The following is a 20,232-nucleotide window of genomic DNA, read 5'->3' as shown; positions in this document are numbered from 1 at the left end:
TTTATGTATTCTTTTTAAAACACTGTACTGCAGTATTTGTGTGGTATTCTGATGTTTCTCATTAACTTCAGCCTTTATTTTCTTGCAGATAAAAATAATTCTAGATCTATAGAGAAAACAATAAAGTGGCCTGAATAACCCAAATAAATAAATAAATATAGAGTGATGAAAAATTAGTTTACAGATTTCAGCAGAGAAAGCAGCTATTCATAAACAGGAGGAATCATACTGAATGGTACGTATGTTTAAAAAGAAAAGATCATAAATACCTAGCTCTTTAGCACTTACAAAATTATCTTTAATATACGCTGCTTGCACAGTTATAAGCATAGGAATTTTTTTAAACAATGGTAATCCACTCAAAGTGCTTCAACTACTGTAAATGTGTTAGTGGCTCAAGGTCACTTGACATATGTCATTACAACACAATGGTGGTTAAAAAAAAATAAAAAGATATACTAGTAGCGGTAGAAGACTCAAGCCTTCTCTTTGAAACTAGTACATAATTTTCCTGTGAGGTTCACCTACACTACAAATCCATCTGTAACCAAGCCCTTTGCCACAACACACCATAAGGCAGACAGGCTGTTAGCCATATTCCAGGGACGGCCAAATTTACTGACCCTCTGAGCCACATACAACCATCGTCAGCCCTACAGGGAGTGCCTCCAGGGACTCAGGGCTTCAGCCCCACTCCTGCTGAAGTCCTGAGCCCTGGCAGGTGCACCCTGTGGGCTGAAGCCCTGAGCTCCCCCCTCCCTGCTGGGCAGAAGCCAGAGGTGACTTATGTGGGGGTGGAGGGGAGAAACACGTGGGGATCACATGACCCCCAGATTTTTGCCAGTGTTTGTTGGCCCCACTCAGTCACATGGTGCCACCAGGCCCCCTCCCTGCAAGGCAGCTGCTGGATCCAGCAAACTGGTAAGTGCGGCTATGGGGAGAGGAAGCGGCAAAGAGGTGGAAGCTGCAGGGAGAGCCACTGCTTTTGCTGATGCTTCCCCAGGTGAAACTAACTAAACTCTGGGAATTGCAGGGAGGGGCCGCTGAGGGTAAGAGGGAGGGTGTGCCTAGGGGGGCATGACTCAAGATGGGGAGGGGGGGGGGGAGACAAACCTTTAAATTGTGTGCCTCCCTCCCCCCCCCCCCCCAATCAACAGGCACCAGTCATCTCTGGCGGAAGCCCTAACCTCACCACCCCAATGCAGGGCAGAATCCCCCAAACTTCTCACCCCTGCAGTCTGGTAGGCAGAGAATGGAGGCGGCAGTAGAGGGAGCCCCACGAGCCACACTTTAACTGTAAAAGAGCTGATGTGGCTCACGAGCCATGGTTTGGCCATGCCTGCCATATTCCATAGCCAGGCTGAAAAAAAAAAAAAATCTGTAATGGTGCAACATCAGGGCCTGAGTGCCTAAAATTTAGCACATGGGTAAGTCTTTGCAGGAACAGGACGTTAGTTTGACACTTATGCCATGTATTAAGCCTTAGTACGGCTGCTACACATATAGATAGTAAGGATTTGGATATGTCAGTAAATGCTCAGATGGCAACCACTATCATATTAGCATCTTCTGGATTTATTTTCATCATCCCTGAGAGACAGAAGCCAATTCCCAGAGATACTAGTAGTACTGAGAAATGTTACCTAAACAGGTATGTCATATGTAAACAGTCTCGATGGCTAAAGGAACCTTGAAAACTTGAAATCTTGTCAGTTTTTAAAAATGTATTTAACAGCCTCAGGTACTACTCCTGATTCCATGCCAAATTTAATTTTAGAATCATTGGTATGGTTTTTCTTTATGTTCTTTCCTTAAGTTGCTATATGAAAGGCCCACACAGATAACAGAGAAAGTATTAAAAATATATTTTCTATTTTCCTATGTAATCTACTAAACAATAACAATATTAGTATAGTGTAAATTTGTATTATTTTTAATGAAAAATAATCAAGCTATTAAATATGTAAGGTTGTGGAGCTTAGACCTTTACATATCTATTTTAGAAAGTCACTTTTATAGCACAGGTCTTAAGACAATTAAAAAATATAGTCCTTTAAAATCCTGATAATCTAGTCTCTCAACTGAAAACAGTTAATAAAGTCTCAAATAATCTGCTTTGGTTTCCAAGTTAGAATACACCATAAAGCAGAGTTTTTCAAACTTCAGGTTGCGATCCAGTAGTTGGTCGCAACATGTCAGGCACTGGGTCGCTCTGGTCACCACCACCGACCGGGACGTTAAAAGTTCCTTCGGCGGTTCTGGCCAACTAAGGCAGGCTAGTGTCTACCTGTTTCGACAGCACGCTGCGCCCCGGAAGCGGCCAGCAGTGGGTCCGGCCTCTAGAAAAGGGAGCCACGGGGCTCCGCGCGCTGCCCCTGCCCTGAGCACTGGCTCCAAACTGGCAGGCAGGGGGAGAAGAGCGGCAAGAGTCACACGCCTCCACCTAGGAGCCAACCTGCTGCTGTCCACTTCCGGGGTGCAGCGCGGTCCGCAGTACCAAGACAGGAGGGAAGTGTGCCTTCATACCCCCGCAGCACCCCGGGAGCCACCGGAAGTAAGTCCACACCGCAACCCCCTGCCCCAGCCGTGAGCCCCCCTAAACCCAGAGCCCCTCCTGAACCCCAAACCTCTCATCCCCAGCCCCATTTCACAGCCTGCACCCCCAGCCCAGAACCCTGACCCCCCTCCTGCCTCAGCCCAGAGCCCCCTCCGACTCCCTGAACCCCTCATTACTGGCTCCACCCCACAGCCCTCACCCCTGCACCCCAACCCTCTGCCCCAGTCCTGAGCTCCTCCTACACCCCAAACTTCTCATCCCCAGCTCCGTTGTGTAGTGGACATCAACAATTTTCTTCAACTGGGTCCCCAGAAAATTTTTTTGAAAACCACTGCCATAAAGCCATCTTTTAGAGATCCTGTTGTTGGCAGGAACACATTGTAGCTAAATTCTCTCAAATGATAATTTATTCAGTGTATTACTAATAGCCAATTATTAAATGTTATTAAAAGAAATTAATAAGTTTCGTCCATATAGTTACATTAAGCGGAGCTTGGCAGTTAGAATGGTTTTACAAAGACAGTTTACGTGCATGTAAGGTAAGTAATAACAGCTTATAGCTTTGAGACAGTTTGCTAACATGCATAGAAAGCAACACAAGACAAAGCATCTTGCTTGCCTCATTTATGGTTTATTTAATTCTGTAGTAGCGATTCAGCTAGCCAGTACAATCTTTTATCTTCACATTTTAACAAGTAGAGATTTGCATGCATACACTGAAGATTTAACAGCACGCAAGTTAAATTCTATCTGACTTTAGAATTTGCATTCTGAATTGATTTTTATCACTTATCTAGTTTTACGCATGTTTAAAAGCATTCTATGATCATTAACATATATGCACGACACCTACAACATACAACTCAGCTACAATATTGTACAATACTCCTACCAGAAAAGTAGAATCCAGTATAACACACTTAACAGGACTCAGCAGAGTTACAAAGAAAGTCAGCAACAACTAGATTTTAAGGTCAGATTTACCATCAGTTTAAGTGCAAGTGAAGCCCTAAATGTGATTAAACAATTACTCTGTCCCATCATCTTGCCTCCTAATGCCAGACTGGAAGGATTAGAACCACCTGCAGTGCCACAGCCTAGCTGGGAGCTCACCTCTCACAGCGCAGGGAGGATCGGCGGGTAGCAATCGATCTATTGGGGATCGACTTATCGCATCTAGTGAAGACGCGATAAAAATCGATCCCTGATCGCTCTGCTGTCGACTCCGGAAATCCACCGCGGCAAGAGGCGGAAGCGGAGTCTACGGCGGAGTGGCAGCGGTCGACTCGCCGCCGTCCTCACAGCCAACTAAGTCGACCTAAAATACGCAACTTCAGCTACGCTATTCACGTAGCTGAAATTGCGTATCTTAGGTAGACGCCCCCCCCAAGTAGTGTATACCTAGCCTTCGCCTCATTGCAGTGCCAGTACCATTACTTTCCACTTACCATGGGAGAGGAACTAGATAAGAGCCATACGTCACAGGGAAATAGGAACATTCAGTACACACCCCTCTGTACAGACAACGCACACCCCCTTACGCGCACACTAGCATACATCCTCCCACTGCAAACACACCTGCCCACTCTCCCCTCAAGCAGCGCCCATCCCCCGCTCCTCTCATTCACCCAGCCCAGCCCCCATAACCCACCCAGCCCCCAGCACCCCCGATCCGCTTGTTCCCAATCCCATAACCGCCCTCGCCCAGCCCCCAAACCGCAATCCGCTCGCCCCGACTCCCCTCGCCCACCCACCCTCAAACGGAGCAGGGGGCTCCCTGCGCTCGGGGCCGGGGTGCAGCCGCCCCCCAAGTCCGTACCGCACCCCCGACAGACCCGCCCGCCCGCACTCGCCCCGCCCCCCTCAGGCGCAGGGAACGGGATATTCCCCCTAGTCCCCGGGCACAGCCGCCCGCGCGGCGGGCACGGTTACCTAACGGGAAGGGGGACCCGCCGTCCCTCACTCACCAGGCGCCCCGGCTCCTCACAACCCCGCTCACCCAGCGCAGCACCAACTTCATACACTCAGCAACGTGACTGAGACACCGCCCCGCGCCGCCCATTGGCCCGGGAGGCGCCGCCTCTGCAAGCGGCAGGGGCCACCCGCCATCCCATTGGCTCCGGCAGACATCGTTCATTTTACATAAGCCTCACGTGTGACACCATGTTTCCAGAAGCCGCCACGGCCGTTTTCGGGGCAACAACCCCCCCTCATTCCGGAGCGACTGTCTGCCGCAGGCCAAAAACTACTCACCCCACCACTGGGCTCGGCAGGCTACTACCAGCCGTCCGCAACGGCTAACTAGGACAGCGATTGCATCACGGCTAGAAGCGCAGCGAGACTTCGCTCTACCTCAAACTGTGGCTGACGTCAACGAGTGCCGAGGGCAGACGGGACGGAATCAATGCGTGCGTCACAAGGGGCGGGGCTCTGCATGGGCAGCCCTGAGGGGCGGGGCAAACGGCTGCTGCCCCCATCCCAACGGCTGCCTCAGTGGTGGGCACCGCTCAGGACAGGGGGGGGAAATGGGGCAATTTGCCCCGGGCCCCCCAGGGGTCCCCACGAGAATAGGAGCTCTGGTCAGGTGTAGGTAGTCTCTTGATCTATCCAAGGCCGTGATCAAGTGTCTTGATGTTTTTGGTCTTTTGGCCTCCAGATGAAAACCTTGTCTTTGCTTCTGGGACCTTGAAATGAAAAAATTCTATAGTATTGTAACTTTTTTTTATGGAAGGGGCCCCCGAAATTGCTTTCCCCTAGGCCCCCTGAATCCTCTGGGCGGCCCTGGATCAGGATGGGTTTTACTTTGGGCTGGCATGAGTGATCCCCAGGAAAAAACTCAGCGTAGACTCGACATTTTAATGTATGTCGGACTCTTTATCTTGAAGTAAACCAGGAGGTGACCAGCCCTCTTCGCCCCCCCCCCCCCCAGGGTTGACCTGGTCAGTCCGCTGTTCCTACCGTGGGGTAGCACGTGCATGTTCGCTTACCTTGAGGCTGCCCTTTCCCAGCTTGTACTAGGCCTAGCCCCATCCTAGTTGAGACCTTTAAATCATAGAAATGTAGACCTGGAAGGGACCTGGAGAGGTCATCTAGTCCAGCCCCCTGCAGTGAGGTGGGATCAGGTACACCATCCTAGATGATCCCTGACAAGGGTTTTCCAACCTGATCTTAAAATCCTCTAATGACAGTGATTCTACAGTTTACCTTGGAAACCAATTCCACTGCTTAACTACCCTTATAGTTAGAAATATCTAACCTAAATCTTCTTTGTTTACCCTAATTACTTCTAGTCCTACCCTTCCTGGACATGGAGAACAATTGAGTGCCAGTTTCTTTATAACAGCTGTTAAGATATTTGAAGACTATTATCAGGTCTGTCCCCCCCCCCCCCCCCCCCCCGTCTTTTCGCATGATGAAATATGTCTAGGTTTTTTTTTTAATTTTCCTCATAGGTCAGATTTTCTAAACCTTTTTTCATTTTTGTTACCCTCCTCTGGACTTTCTCTAATTTGTCCATATCTTTCTTAAAGTCTGGCATCCAAAACTATAGACAGTACTCCACCTGGTGCCTCACCAGTGCCACTTGCTCCCAGCTAATTTTAAAAGGGATGCTGTCCAGGTTGGTTTGTTTTTTTGTTGTTGTTTTTTTTTGGGGGGGGGGGGTCCTGAAAGAAACAAATGAGAATACACCACTACCTTGATATAACGCGACCCGATATAACACAAATTCGGATATAACGCGGTAAAGCAGGGCGGCGGGGCGGGGCGGGGCTGCGCACTCCGGTGGATCAAAGCAAGTTCAACATAACACGGTTTCACCTATAACGAGGTAAGATTTTTTTGGCTCCCGAGGACAGTGTTATATTGAGGTAGAAGTGTATTGTCCAGGTTCTATTCCCTGTCCCCTTCTCCTCCCCACTTTTCCCTACACTTTTAAGTGAACTACTTTTCTTATTGGGTTGTTTAAAACCAAAGTGGAAAAACCATTTGCCATCTCCAAATATGGGAGTTCCTCTACTGTTTTCTCACAGCAGTGTGCTAATGAAAACTGGGTTGTATTCTTCTTTCATCCCAGTTTTCCAGTGGTTATAGCAGTTTGTAGCAGTACAGCAAGTTACTCCTGATAACACTGGTATTAATTAAGAGGCTACCAGGTCTATTACTCCTACAGTAGTGCACATCCCTGCTGACATAATCAATTATTCTTGTTCACAGCCAAAGAAACAACCAGCCACCATATTAGCCCCTGTCTTGCTAGAAACACACCAAATAAAATGGTTGCTAAGTACAGCAGGACTAAACTGTTAGAGCAGTGGTCCCCAACATGGTGCCCGCAGGTGCCATGGCGCCCGCCGGGGCATTTATGTGCACCCGCCTAGTACCCAGCAGGGGGAAGAAGCCGAGGCCCCACGCCTGCCGGGGACAGAGAACGCCGGGGCCCTGGCAGGCGCGGGACCGCAGCTTCTCTCTGGCTTCTCCGGGGCTGCAGGCTGCGGGCACCGGTCAGTTCTCTGTCCCCAGCAGGCGCCGGTGTTCTCTGTCCTCACGGCTTCTCTCTGGCTACTCTCTGCACTGCCGCCAAAAAAAAAAAAAAAAAAAGCTCTGACTCTGCAGAATGGACGGAATGCTGCCCCGTAGCATGTGCTGCCCCAGGCACATGCTTGCTTCACTGGTGCCTGGAGCCAGCCCTGTATGTGAGTATTCTTCCTGCACTGATACTGCTGTTTTCTTGTGCTTTGCAATTTATTATTTTTTTAACATTTTGCTCCAAAATGAATGGTTCAAATAAAAGACAATGTACGTATTATTTCAACGCAGAGTGGGAAGAATCCTATTGTTTATTGAAAATAAAGGGAAATGTAGTTGCTTATTGTGCGGGGGTGCTGTCGCAGTGCCGAAAAAACATAATGTCAAATGCCATTTCCAAAGTAATCACGGCTCTTTTGACATTAGCCATCCACTTAAATCTGAGTTGAGAAAGCTTTGATTTGAATTGATTAATTTTCTTCTATCTGCCCAACAATCTGTTTTCACTAGACAAGTGGTAAAGTCTAAAGGTGCTACTATTGCTTCCTTTAAAATTGCTCATCTGCTCGCAAAGAAGAAGAAAACCCTTTCAAGATGGTGAATTGTTGAAGGAAGCATTTTTGACTGGTGCTGATTCCCTGTTTCAAGGATTTTCTAACAAGGGTGAGATTTTGTCGGCAATACAAGACTTGCAGTTATCGGAAAACACAGTTATGAGGAAGATACATGCAATTTCAAGCGACATGCAAACTCAGCTAAAGGATGACTTAGAAATATGTGACTGGTTTTTACTGCAATTCGATGAGTTGACAGATAGATCAGATACAGCGCAGTTGGCAGTTATGGTGAGGATAGTATTTAGTGACTTCACCGTAAAAGAAGAGTTACTAAAAGTATTGCCTATGAAAGGGTGAACAAAGGGTGAGGACATCTATAATTTATTCAAATCATATGCAACATCAATTAGTATGCCACTACACAAGCCGTCTGCGATCACCACTGATGGGGCACCAGCAATGATGGGCAGTGCCAATGGATTCATTGCACTCTGTAAGAAGAATGAATCCTTTCCAAACTTTGTCTTATCATTGCATTATCCACCAAGAAGCTTTGTGCGTCAAAGTTCTTTCTTTTCAACACGACATGAATGTCGTTATTAAAATAATTAACTCTATTCGAGCTAAACCTTTGCAACACCGACTTTTTAAGGCCCTGTTGGAAGATGTTGATGATAAACATTCTGATCTTATCTTGCACACAGAAGTACGATGGTTGAGCAAAGATAAAGTTCTTGCACGTTTTTTAAGCCTAATTGAATCAAAGAATTTCTGAAAGTCCACAAATCAGAACTTCGAGCAACTAGAAGACTCCAGCTGGTTAATGGACTTGGCTTTTCTTGCCAACATCACTGGCAAATTGAACATTTTAAATCTTGAGCTCCAGGGAAAACACGTGTCTCAAATGATAGGTTCTGTAAAATCATTCAAAGCAAAACTGATCTTGTAGATGTCACATCTGAAGACGAAGTCTCATACATTTCCCAAGTATGAATAAAATGGTATGTGACCGTGATTTTAACCCATCACCATTTGTTATCCATATTCAAACACTTCTGGAACAATTTGATAAGAGATTTCAACAGTTCACCATCATTGAGCCTGTAGTTGCCTTTCTTGTGAATCCTTTTACTTGCCAAATAGAGGTAACAGAAATGTCCACATCAATTGCGAGTCTCATTCAAGTAAGAACAGAAGATGTGGAACTGGAGATTTTGGACCTTCAAAATGATATTGTTTTAAAATCCTGTGCAATAGATGAAAATTTTTGGAATCTGGTTGACCAAAAGAAGTTTCCTGCCTTAAAAAATGTAGCATACAAAATAAAATCTTATTTCGGTTCCACTTATCTATGCGAAGTTCTGTTTTCAACAGTGAACATCATAAAATCAAAATACAGATCTCGGCTTACAGATGCCAATCTTGACGATTGCTTACGAACGGGAATATCATCCTACTCTCCCAACTACGAAAAATTGGCTGAAGAAATGCAGTGCCAAAAATCACACTGACTTTTTATTAGAAAAACCACATGAATTAATGATACCTATTTTCCATTAAGTGCTGATGAGCGCGTATGATTAACTTGTGTTTAACTTTTTTTCATGTTTGTTTGTTTGTTTATTGAAATCCAGATACAAGTAACAATACAAAGAATATTTTAATTAACCATAACTGGCTATCTATGTTAAAGTAAGAATAATAAATATATTTGGACCAGCAGTTCAACAAAGTTTTACTTTTTTTTAAATAAATAAGATGAAAACTGTTTGATATTTATTTTGTAAAAACTTAATTTTTCTTACAGGTAGATAAAAAAAGAGCAAATTCACATGGTAAGGTGAAAGTAATTGCCGAATAATTTAATTAATACCTTTTTATTTGTAAAATTACCTTTTTATCTTATGGATTCATATATTATGAAATATTAAATATGATGTTTTTCATATTATTTAATGTACAAATACAAAATAAGCCTTGAAAAATTGTTGGTGCCCACCACACTCTTCTGAAAAAAAATGAATGTGCTACTGGCCACAAAAAGGTTGTGGACCACTGTGTTAGAGAAATATTTAACTTTTAGGCTTCAATCTTGCTAGCACTTTTGCACATCTCACAGTTTTATATACTGCCTGCCACCATAGTATCCAAGTACTGTGTACTTAATGTATACTAGTCCAGATGGGGGCTACTTATGTAAATGAAATTAAGACAGTGTAACTATTTGCAGGATCAAGGCGTAACTTTAAAAGAACCCAGCCAATAAACAGATAATTTTGTTTACTGCTCTGTCTTTTCTATATTTTAAGGTTAAAAGCAGGGTATTGTTTTACATGGTGTTTCTTACACCTTTTGATAAATAAAAGAAAAAAGAGAAATACTGTATGTGTGCAATGTGGTTGAGTTAACATTACTATGAGAATCTTAAAGAGTTCTGCCCCTTTAAAATCAGGAGCTAGTTTATTATTGGCACCAGAACAAGTTACTCTTGAGGCCAAAAATCAACCTCTCATTTTTAGTGTGTGTTTGGCATATGTTCATCTCAAAGTTTTCCACTTTGTGAAATTTACTATTTAATTATCACACATTTACACCATCCCAGTTTTCCTCTCATAAGACTTGTCAAAATTCTGTATCGCATCCTGCTTGAAGTTTTATCTAGGGCCCCCCAGTCCTGAAAGGCAGACCCCTGTGCCCACAAAATCTCACTAAAGTTAGGTTTCAGAGTAACAGCCGTATTGGGCTAGCTTGATTATCACTTCAAAAGTTTTTTTTTTTTTTCTCTTAATTAATTGGCCTCTCAGAGTTGGTAAGACAACTCCCACCTATTTATGCTCTCTGTATGTGTGTATATATATCTCCTCAATATATGTTCCATTCTATATGCATCCGAAGAAGTGGGCTGTAGTCCACGAAAGCTTATGCTCTAATAAATTTGTTAGTCTCTAAGGTGCCACAAGTACTCCTGTTCTTCTTTTCACTAAAGTTAGTGGACCTCCATCTGGGCACAGCAGTCCACCAGCATGCATTGCAGGTTCGGAGCCTATGTTCTGATCTGGCACGCATCACTATGTGTCACAACCTGCCCCTTCCTGACTACACACTTTCTTCAACATTGGCGTCTCTGGGTGTCTAGAACAGGCCTAAACAACGAGGAGTCCTTGTGACACCTTAGAGACTAACACATGTATTTGGGCATAAGCTTTCGTGGGCTAGAACCAAATAAATGTGTTAGTCTCTAAGGTGCCACAAGGACTCCTTGTTGTTTTTGCTGATACAGACTAACACAGCTACAACTCTAGAACAGGCCTGTTACTCCCCAAAGCTTTCTCTTGGGACATTTGACTGTGAGCATAGAGTGATCCTGGCTGCTCTTCCTCTATTTTCAGGGCCCTGCATATCTCTTCACAACCCCACTGAACACCTCTGCCCTCTGGGCTTTGAAAATCACTAAGCTTTTATTTAACCTGAGTACACAGAACAAGGGCTTTCAGTTACCCTTCTTATTAGTGTATGTCTACACTGGCAGTGTTTCTTCACTGGCAGTTATATTGCCACTTAGAGCACTGAAGGGAAACCGCTGTTGTGTGTTCACACTGTCAGCTGCCTGCGCAATAGCATGTTCACACTTGCAACTATCCCACAGAGCATCTCTTCCTCTTTTGCCGCTAAGTGTTGTGGGAAAGTGGAGGGAGTCGCGGGGCATCCTGGGTCCTGTCCCAATGCCTTGTGATGAATTGCTTGGCATCCCAGAAATCCCTGTGCTTCTGTCCGCATTTGGCACCATCTTTCAACGATTTGTGTAGTGCGCGCTCTGCATCTTCGGTTGGCAGGAATGGATCCTGCACTGTTCACAAATATGCTGCTCGCTCTGACTAACACGTCATGAGTGACAGTGGAGTTATTCCTTAAACTACAAAGGCAAGAGGTGTCCAACATTGATATCGCCACATGTAGTATCTACGACATGAGATTGCTTGTGGAATTCACAAAGGTGCTGACCACAGTGGAACGCCTCATTTGGGCTTAGGAAACAAGCAGTGAGTGGTGGGATCACATCGTCATGCATATCTGGGATGACGAGCAGTGGCTGCAGAACTTTCGGATGAGGAAAGCCACATTCACGGGACTGTAAGATGAGCTCGCCCCAGCCCTGCGGCGCAAGGACACGAGAATGAGAGCTGCCCTGTTGTTGAAGAAGGGTGTGGCGATTGCTCTGTGGAAACTGGCTACTCCAGACAGCTACTGATCGGTCGCTAACCAGTTCCGAGTGGGAAAGCCAATCACTGGACTCATGTTGACGGCAGTGTGCAGGGCCATTAATCACATCCTGCTGCAAAAGACCGTGACTCTGGGCAACGTGCGTGACTATGTGGATGGTTTTGCACAAATGGGCTTCCCTGACTGCGGAGGAGTGATGGATGGCATGCATATTCCAATTCTGGCACCAGACCACCTAGCCACAGAGTACATTAATCAGAAGGGGTATTTCTCGATGGTTCTCCAGGCACTTGTGGATCACCATGGGCGTTTCATGGACATTAACGCAGGCTGGTCCGGAAAGGTGCATGACACACTCATCTTTTAGAACACTGGCCTGTTCAGGAAACTGCAAGCAGGGACTTTCTTCCCAGACCAGATCACCACCATAGGGGAAGTTGAAATGCCCACTGTGATCCTGGGAGACCCTGCCTCCCCTTAATGCTGTGGCTTCTGAAGCCATAGATGGGGAACCCTGACAGCAGCAAGGAGCGGTTCAACAACAGGCTAAGCAAGTGCAGAATGAGTATGCTTTTGGCCGTTTAAAGGCCTTCTGGCACTGCCTATATGGGAGACTGGACCTGGCCGATGACAATATTCCTATGCTTATAGCTGTGTGCTGTACGCACCATAATATTTGTGAAGGGAAGTGCTGAACCATTGAGTCTCAGCACCTGGAGGCTGAATTTGAACAGCCAGAGACCTGGGCTATTAGAGGGGTGCACGATGGGGCTATAAGGATCAGGGATGACTTGAGGCAGCAATTTGAAGCTGAAAGCCACTAATATTTGTTGCTATGCTTGAGAGTGCAGTGTTTGTAATGCTAGAAGGTGATTGTGATTTGTACGGACGATGCACTGTGAAGGTTTAAGAAAATTGCCTATTGCTTTGCAAGGCTATTTTTGCTTTCAGTTAATGGAATAAAGATTGCTTTCAAACCAAAATAATTCTTTTAATAAAAAACAACAACAGGAGGAGAGACGCAAACAAAAAACCACATCAGCACTGTGTGGGATAGTGGAAGGGAGAGCCCCAGGAGGAGGTGGGGTCCCGGAATGGTTAAAGGTTTGTGTATGTCCAGGTATCATATGCAACCTTGTCCATTGGAGTATAGTGCAGTGGGTACTGTACTTCAGCAGGGCTAAATCGCAGAGGAACAGGTGTTGAGTGCAGTGAGTACTGGGAGTCCACAGGGCTGGACTGTGATGGGGCAGGTGTGGAATGCAGCGGGTACTGACTGGAGCAAGTATGTTGACAAAAGTGTGTTGGCGGTGTCTGGAGGCCGCATGGGAAAGAGTTTTGCGACAGCGGCTGCAGGGGAAGGCAGATGCAGAGGTGCTTAGTTTCCAGTACTAGGAGCACCTGGAGTATGTCCGCTTGGCGCTCCATAACGTTTAAGAGCTGCTCCGTGGCTTCGTTCTGGTGCGCCGCATTCTCCTTTCATTCCCTCTTCTCGCTGTCCTGCCACTCCTTCAATTCTTGTTTTTCTGCCACAGAGTGCAGCATGACATCACGCAGAAGGTCCTCTACTTTTTTGTGACTGCTTTCTAATCCTGTGCAGCCATTCAGCCGGCGATAACAAAGAGGGAGGCTGGGCTCCCAAGGCCATATCTGTGAAGCCAAAATGCAACATTTTCTAGAATCACTATTGTTTGCAACACAGAGACCACTGTATCAGTGTTTTAAAACACAACCACTATTCACATACCTGTCACTAACTGGCCGACCCCAGGCAAGCACAGATGATCTACAAGACCCCCAAAATGGTGAGTAGCCACAGGGGCATGGGAATTCAGTGTTCCAGTACCCCGGGCACATGGCTCTTGGGGAGAGACAGCACTGTACGGGGGAGGGGGGGCATTAAAATCATTACCGTCCCCACATTTTCCACAAGCTGTGTTCATTATGGAAGATATCTCGCTGTGGAGGTGAGCAGGGAATCAAGGGAGGGTCTTCTCCAAGACTGCAGCTTCCGCCCTGGCCCTTACATGGCTCGCCTGTGTGCAGCTATGGTCACCCCCAGTGATGGCAGAGTGGTGCCCTTAATGGGGCAAGAAACAAAGCAGCTCTACCAAAGAACCTGCGACTGTGGATTGCCCAGTATCTTCGAGAGTTTTGTGGAGATCTCTGAGGCAGATTCACATGCAGTGAGGGAGTCCATCAACACCTTGTTCCGCCGCTCCGACTAGGCATGTGGCAGTACGCACATCTCACAGACACAAGCCTGCCTTCCGCAAATCCTTTCCCGCAAGCTCAGCACCATAGGTGCTGACTTCCCCTCTTTCCCATGGGTGCTCGACCCTGCTCTGCCCCTGGCACCGCCCCCACTCCACCCCTTCCATGAGGCCCTGCCCCTGCCACACCCCTTCCCCAAAGTCCCTGCCCCAACTCCGCCCCCTCCCTGCCCCTATTCCAACCCCTACCCCAAATCCCTGCCCTGGCCTTGCCTCCTCCCCTGAGCACGCCACGTTCCCGCTCCTCTCCCTCCCTCCTGGAGTGTGCTAATGCTGGCAAACAGCTGTTTGGCGGTGGCCGGGGGGGGAAGCGCTGGGAGGTAGGCGGAGGAGTGGGGACGCGGCGTGCTAAGGGGAGGAGGAGGTGGGGCGGGGGAGTGAGGGGAGCTTGGCTGCCGGTGGGTGCAGAGCACCTACTGATTTTTCCCTGTGGGTGCTTCAACCCCAGAGCACCCACGGAGTCCGCGCCTATGCTCAGCACACAGAAAACTAGCCGGCCTTCTGCAGCCCTTCTTCCCCCAACAGCTCGCTTCTGCGATTCCCAACATCAAAGCCACTTACCAGGGGCCTCCTCGCCTGTTACCGCTTTGCTAAGCTCCGACCACTGTAACTGGCTAGCCACCTCTGGGGTAGAGAAGAGCTCCTGGCTGCATGCATCTTTGAACACCGAGTCTTCCTCTGCCTCTGGGTCCCACTCCTCATCCACATCCTCGTCCAAGATTTCCTCCTCCTGGCTCGGTCCAATCTCGACTGGTATGCGAGCCCCCAAAGTATCCACGGGGCTCTTCGCAGTGGAGGTGGGTCACCACCGAGTATTGCGTCCAGCTTTTTGTAGAACTGGCAGCCCGTGGGCACAGCACTGGAGTGGCGGTTTGCCTCCCGCACCTTGTGGCATGCGTTCCGTAGCTCCTTCACTTTGACCCTGCACTGCATTGTGTCCCAGTCATGGCCCCTTTCTATCATTCATCGTGATGTCCGTAGGTATCATAATTCCTATAGCTAGAGTGCAGCTGGGACTGGACAGCCTCCTCTCACCAAATGCTGATGAGGTCCTGCAGCTCGGCATTGCTCCAAGTGGGGGGTCGCCTGGTGCGCGGAGCAGCCATGGTCACCTGGAAAGATACGCTGAGACCACTTCATGCATTACCGAGCAAATAGGAAGGACTTTCAAAATTCCCAAGGAATTTAAAGGGTGGTGTTGACGGTTGGTCACCTGAGGGCAGGGCAGTACATTTCAAACTGATGACCAGAGAGGCGAGAACAGGCATTGTGGAAGTTCTTGGCCTTGAAATGGTCCATCACTGAGAAACTTTGATACTACTTGTATGGTGCTCAGTTACAAGTGTGGACAGACAACAATCCACTGACGTGTTAACATGTGCTAAGCTGGATGCTACAGGGCAGAGATGGGTGGCCGCCCTGGCTAGTTACGAGTTCAGCATTCAGTACTGATCAGGGAGAAGTAACGTAGATGCATATGCATTGTCCCGGCGTCCACAGGCATCAGAAGTTGCTGTGATACCTATGGATAGAGTGAGAGCTATTTGCAGTGTGAGTCATTGAGAGCCAGAGGCCCATGAGAGCTTTCATGGGTGTGTTACAGAAGCTCTGGGCCTGCTCCCTGAAAGTGTGCTTTCTGCCTCAGTGAACTATATTGTGTTGGACCAATCTCCATTGCTGATGCTCAATGCGGCTGACTGGCAAGAAGCCCAGCTGCAAGATACTGAAATTCGTGATACACTACTTGCCAAAAGGGAGGGGCAAAGCTCAGCTGCGATTATCCCACTTACCTCTGAGGGTAAACTACTATTGAGAGAATGGAACAAACTAAGACTGATTCAGGGAGTGCTGCACCAAATTACCACTGACCCTTTAGAAAAGCAACAAATGCAACTAGTACTACCAAAAGAATACAGAGCCCTGGCCATGAGGGCCCTGAATTATGACTTTGGACATTTTAGGAATGGAGAGGACCCTGGAACTTACTCATAGTAGGTTCTATTGGTCCCAGATGGCTGAAGATGTTCACAGGAAATGTGAGACATGCGCTCGATGTGTTCAAAGGAAGACTGCCCACTAGAGCTGCATATCTGAAGAATATTACCAGCAGCAAACCTTTGGAGTTGGTATGCATTGACTTCTTGTCTTTAGAAGTGGACAAGAGGAAGGTCGGGAACATTTTAGTAGTGACTGACCATTTTACACAGTACGAAAAGGGGACTGGACTCTATGACCTCTCGAGTTCCCTTCCAGTCCTAGAATCTATGAATATCCCACACATGACCAGAGGGCCACCACCGTTGCTCAACAGGGCCGGCTTTAGGAAGCGCGGGGCCCAATTCAAACAGTTTTGACGGGGCCCCAGCAGGGATGACTAAAAAAAAAGCCACTTAAAAAGAACCCTTTCATTTCTTCCATGTATTATTTACTTTCCATGACTATATAAATAATAACAAAATTATATATTACATACATTGCATCATATATTAATTAGCTGATTTTCACTTTCATATTAGGAAAATAATTCATATTTTGATAGTTGTACAACTGATTTTCTTCAATAATGTTTATTAAAATTTATAAAATATTTCCTTATTAATATAAAATTGTGCCCTCCTCCCCCCCCCTCCCCCAAGCACCTCCCGCCCCACGGAAACAAACCCTGCTTCCCCAGCGCCGCCCTGCTGAAACAGCTGTGGGCCAAAAAGGAAGGTTTGGGGGGGGGGGGAGAAGAAACGGCACACATAGGGTGATCAGATCACAGCAGTAAAATAGGACCCGACCCCTCCCCACTCGGCCTCACCATCACACCCCTCTTCACCCCCTAGCCCCCCACTGGCTTGCTGCGTCCCTCCTAGTCAGTCCCCCACCCACCACTTGCCTCCTTTCACCTTCTCCCTCCCCTGCCAGAAACCCCCATGCCCACCCCTAGAACCCCTGCTGGCTCACTGCTTGCCGCTTGCCCACCCGCTCGCCCCACCCCCGAAGTTATGAAGCCTCATTCAAAGACCCAGGGGTCACTATATTACTGCACACAGTAGACAATCAGTGCAGTTGTAGATAAATCTCTGCATTATGCATTTTTGTATAACTTTTATATGACTTTGTATTGAACCTTGGTAATGTTATAGCTGGCCCCTAAGGTAGTATAATTAAGGTAAAAGAAAAATGTCTTTTTGCTAGAAGTAGAATAAGATCTTCCCCCCACTTTGTAATCAATTGACCTGTTGAATGAATGAGGAAGGTGTGGAAGGCAGGCACTTCCAGACAGCTGCAACCCCTGGAGAGGGGCTGGGAGCCAGTCTAGGAGAGCTTTGCTCAGGGCTGAGTGGGACAGAGTTTGGGTGCAGGCTCCGGGCTGGGGCACGGTGTGGGGTGCAGGATGGGTGGAGGGGTGCAGGCTCTGGGAGGGAGTGCGGAGGGGTGGGTGCAGGCTCTGGGACAGAATTTGGGGGCTGGAGAGGGGGTGGTGGGTGCTGTGGGGGGAGGAGGGGACTGCCATCACATGTGGCTTCCTTCCTCCCCTGCTGCCCCTCACCATAGCCTCGGTGGAGGATGGGGCTGCCCCTTGCCCAGTGTTTGCAGGAGTGGTGGCTGGGGGGAAACCCAGTCAAACTCTGGTTTTACTCTTTCATTGATGGGTCACTTTAACCCCTTACAAGCCCCTTCCCGCCTCTCTCACCCCCCTTTTCTAGTGGGCTTGTTTGATCTTTTCAGTGGAGCCAGATGAAAACCACAAACCCCAGCGAGAGCAACAGGCTGGAAGACTAGACTCAACCCACCACCCACCCAGCCTAGTCCATCCCAGAGCCCAGGACTGAGGGCAAATGTCCCCCCACCCCTGGGCCATCTGCTTCCACGCCTGGCCTCTCCTAGCGCCGCCAGCGATTCTGTGTGGCTGCATCGGGTGGGATTTCAACCGGGCCCCCCCTCACTAAATGCACCCCTGTTTTGTGACCACTCTGCACCAAGAGCACCTTCCTTCCCTGACCTAGAGATGCTGGATGGCTAGAAAGCTGAGCTGGGTGTTTGATCGATCCGGAATATTATCGTGCCCCCCCTCAAAAAAAAACTTAATATCCACACAGCTTGGGGGGGAGAATATTCCTCACCCCCAAAGCTGGTCTATTTTATTGTTGCAGGGCAAATGAAGGAGCCAGAGTTTATATGGAAATATTCAGCCCCTACAGCAGTCTTGCAGCAGGGGAAGCAGAGTTGATGGGAAGGGAACTGGTTTGGATAGGAGCCCCCGTCCCCCTCCTTTGCAAAATAATTTGGGGAGGGAATGAGATCACTCCGTGCCTCAGTTTCCCCTCTCTCGGGGGAGGGGGGAGAGATAAAAGTCTCAGCCTGCCGTGTTGCAGACCTTTCGCATTCTCCCCTCTTGATGTATTTGATTTCCTCCTCCAAACCTCCCTGTCTCTCTCACCTGGAATTCACAGCACTAAGTACCGGCTCGGGGCTTTCTTCCTGGTTTACATGATCTCGAGTTTAGTTTTGAAACAGACACAGGCAGGCACAAACTCACCCTCAAACAGCAACACCACCGAAAACCACAAAACCAACCCAATATTACAAACCTATGGGGAATCACAGGGTCAAACACTCACTGACCGAAGCCTCAGCAGCTGCTAAGGTGAATGAGGTCCACTGCAGAAATTCCTATCTCCCACCGGACCGGAAGCCCCCTCGGTGTCTCCTCCAGGTGAGTGCTGGGGGGGAGGGGAGGGGAAGGCTGCAAAGCACATGTGCCTTTCCCCCCCCCCCCCCCCCCCCCCTCCTGACCTGCAACAGCCGCGGCTGCCTCTGCCTCAGCTCCCTGCCGGCCAGCGTCTCTCCTTGCCTAGCAACAACAGCTGCTGCTTCCCGGAGAGCCACAGAGCTTTGCTTCAGGCAGGGACGCTGCGCAGCCCTCTTAGGGGCAGGGCCCAATTCAGGGGAATCGGTGGAATAGGCCTAAAGCCGGCCCTGTCGCTCAAGTATTGTGGGAAAACTATTTTTCAGTGTATGGATTCCCAGCTCAGATACATTCTGATCGGGGCGGGACTTTGAGAGTCACCTTTTGAAGGAGGTGCTGAGGATAGCAGGAATTAAAAAGTCTAGGACAACTCCTTACCACCTGCAAGGTGATCCTTATCCAGAGGGGTTTAATCAAACTCTGTTAGATATGTTGGGGACATTATGGCCAGAGCAGAAGGCAACCTGGAGCCAGCATGTTGCATTTTTGGTGCATGCCTACAACACTACAAAGAATGATGCTACAGGAGTTACCCCATATCTCTTTATGTTTGGGCGAGAACCAAGATTACCCATAGACTTGTGCTTTGGCATATCAGAGGATGGAGATAGCCATTAGACTCATCAGCAGTATGGATCCCAACTAAGAGAAAAGCTACGGGATGCTTATCACTTAGCTATGTCTGCAGCTCAGAAAAACTCAGACCATAAGAAGCATTGGTATGATGCTAGGGTACGTTCGGAGGAGCTACAGCCAGGGAATAGAGTTCTGCTGTGAAATTTGGGTATTGCTGGCAAACACAAGATAGCCGACAGATGGAAAGCAATACCTTACCTGGTGGTGGAAAAACTGGGAGGTCTGCTGGTCTACAAGATTAAACCCAATTGGAACCAGGGCAAATAAAGACAGTACATAGAAACCTTTTACTCCCTGTTAGGGAGTTGGTAGGCGCCCCTTACGAAGTGGACCACAACATGGCAACTGGGCAGAACAAACATGCTAGACCAAAGCCACCATCCAACATAGACAGTGGGCCCCCTGCGGCTAACCTACCCCTACTCAGCACATCTGAGAGTGAGTCTGAGAAGGAAGACACTACTACCATGATGTATCCTAGAATGGAGATGAGATTTCGGTCTCGATCAGCTGAACCAAGGGAGAGCGCCACTTCTTCAGCCCTAAACCCCATGGTGGAAGTATTTAGGCCCATTGCTGACACACCCGTGCCACCAGTGAGAACACCCTGTGATGACACATTTAGGTTATTGGACAATGGAGACATACAGGTGGAAGGTGTCCTGGATGCCTTGGCCTTCCATTATTAGAATCAGAGATGCAGGGGCCTATGCCAGTAGCCGA

At 47.9% G+C, this 20,232-nt stretch overlaps 1 protein-coding gene and 1 long non-coding RNA gene across 35 annotated transcripts in view; both read right to left on the bottom strand.

Annotated features, from left to right (window-relative positions):
• PER2 (period circadian regulator 2) overlaps positions 1-4,967 on the bottom strand; it is a 76,638-nt gene extending 71,671 nt beyond the window's left edge. For 7 of the 34 annotated variants that reach the window (XM_042853556.2, XM_042853557.2, XM_065556952.1 and 4 more), the window contains exon 1: positions 4,811-4,946. The gene's annotated coding sequence lies outside the window, so the exon portion shown is untranslated. Of the gene's footprint in view, positions 1-1,229; positions 1,361-4,489 lie in introns of all 34 variants that reach the window. The other 27 variants (XM_042853554.2, XM_042853555.2, XM_065556953.1 and 24 more) reach the window with 16 other exon arrangements.
• A 7,870-nt stretch (positions 4,968-12,837) lies between these two features.
• Positions 12,838-18,886, bottom strand: LOC135973493 (uncharacterized). Its single transcript, XR_010590370.1, has 3 exons — positions 18,750-18,886; positions 14,697-15,657; positions 12,838-13,512 (listed from the first exon to the last, which is right to left on the bottom strand). It is a non-coding gene; the product is annotated as an uncharacterized LOC135973493 (long non-coding RNA).
• Positions 18,887-20,232: the final 1,346 nt, after the last annotated feature.

Source organism: Chrysemys picta, chromosome 9 (assembly GCF_011386835.1).
Source record: "Chrysemys picta bellii isolate R12L10 chromosome 9, ASM1138683v2, whole genome shotgun sequence".
NCBI classification, from domain to species: Eukaryota; Metazoa; Chordata; order Testudines; family Emydidae; genus Chrysemys; species Chrysemys picta.
Note: the sequence above shows the minus strand (reverse complement) of the source record. Positions and strands in the feature narration are given on the sequence as shown.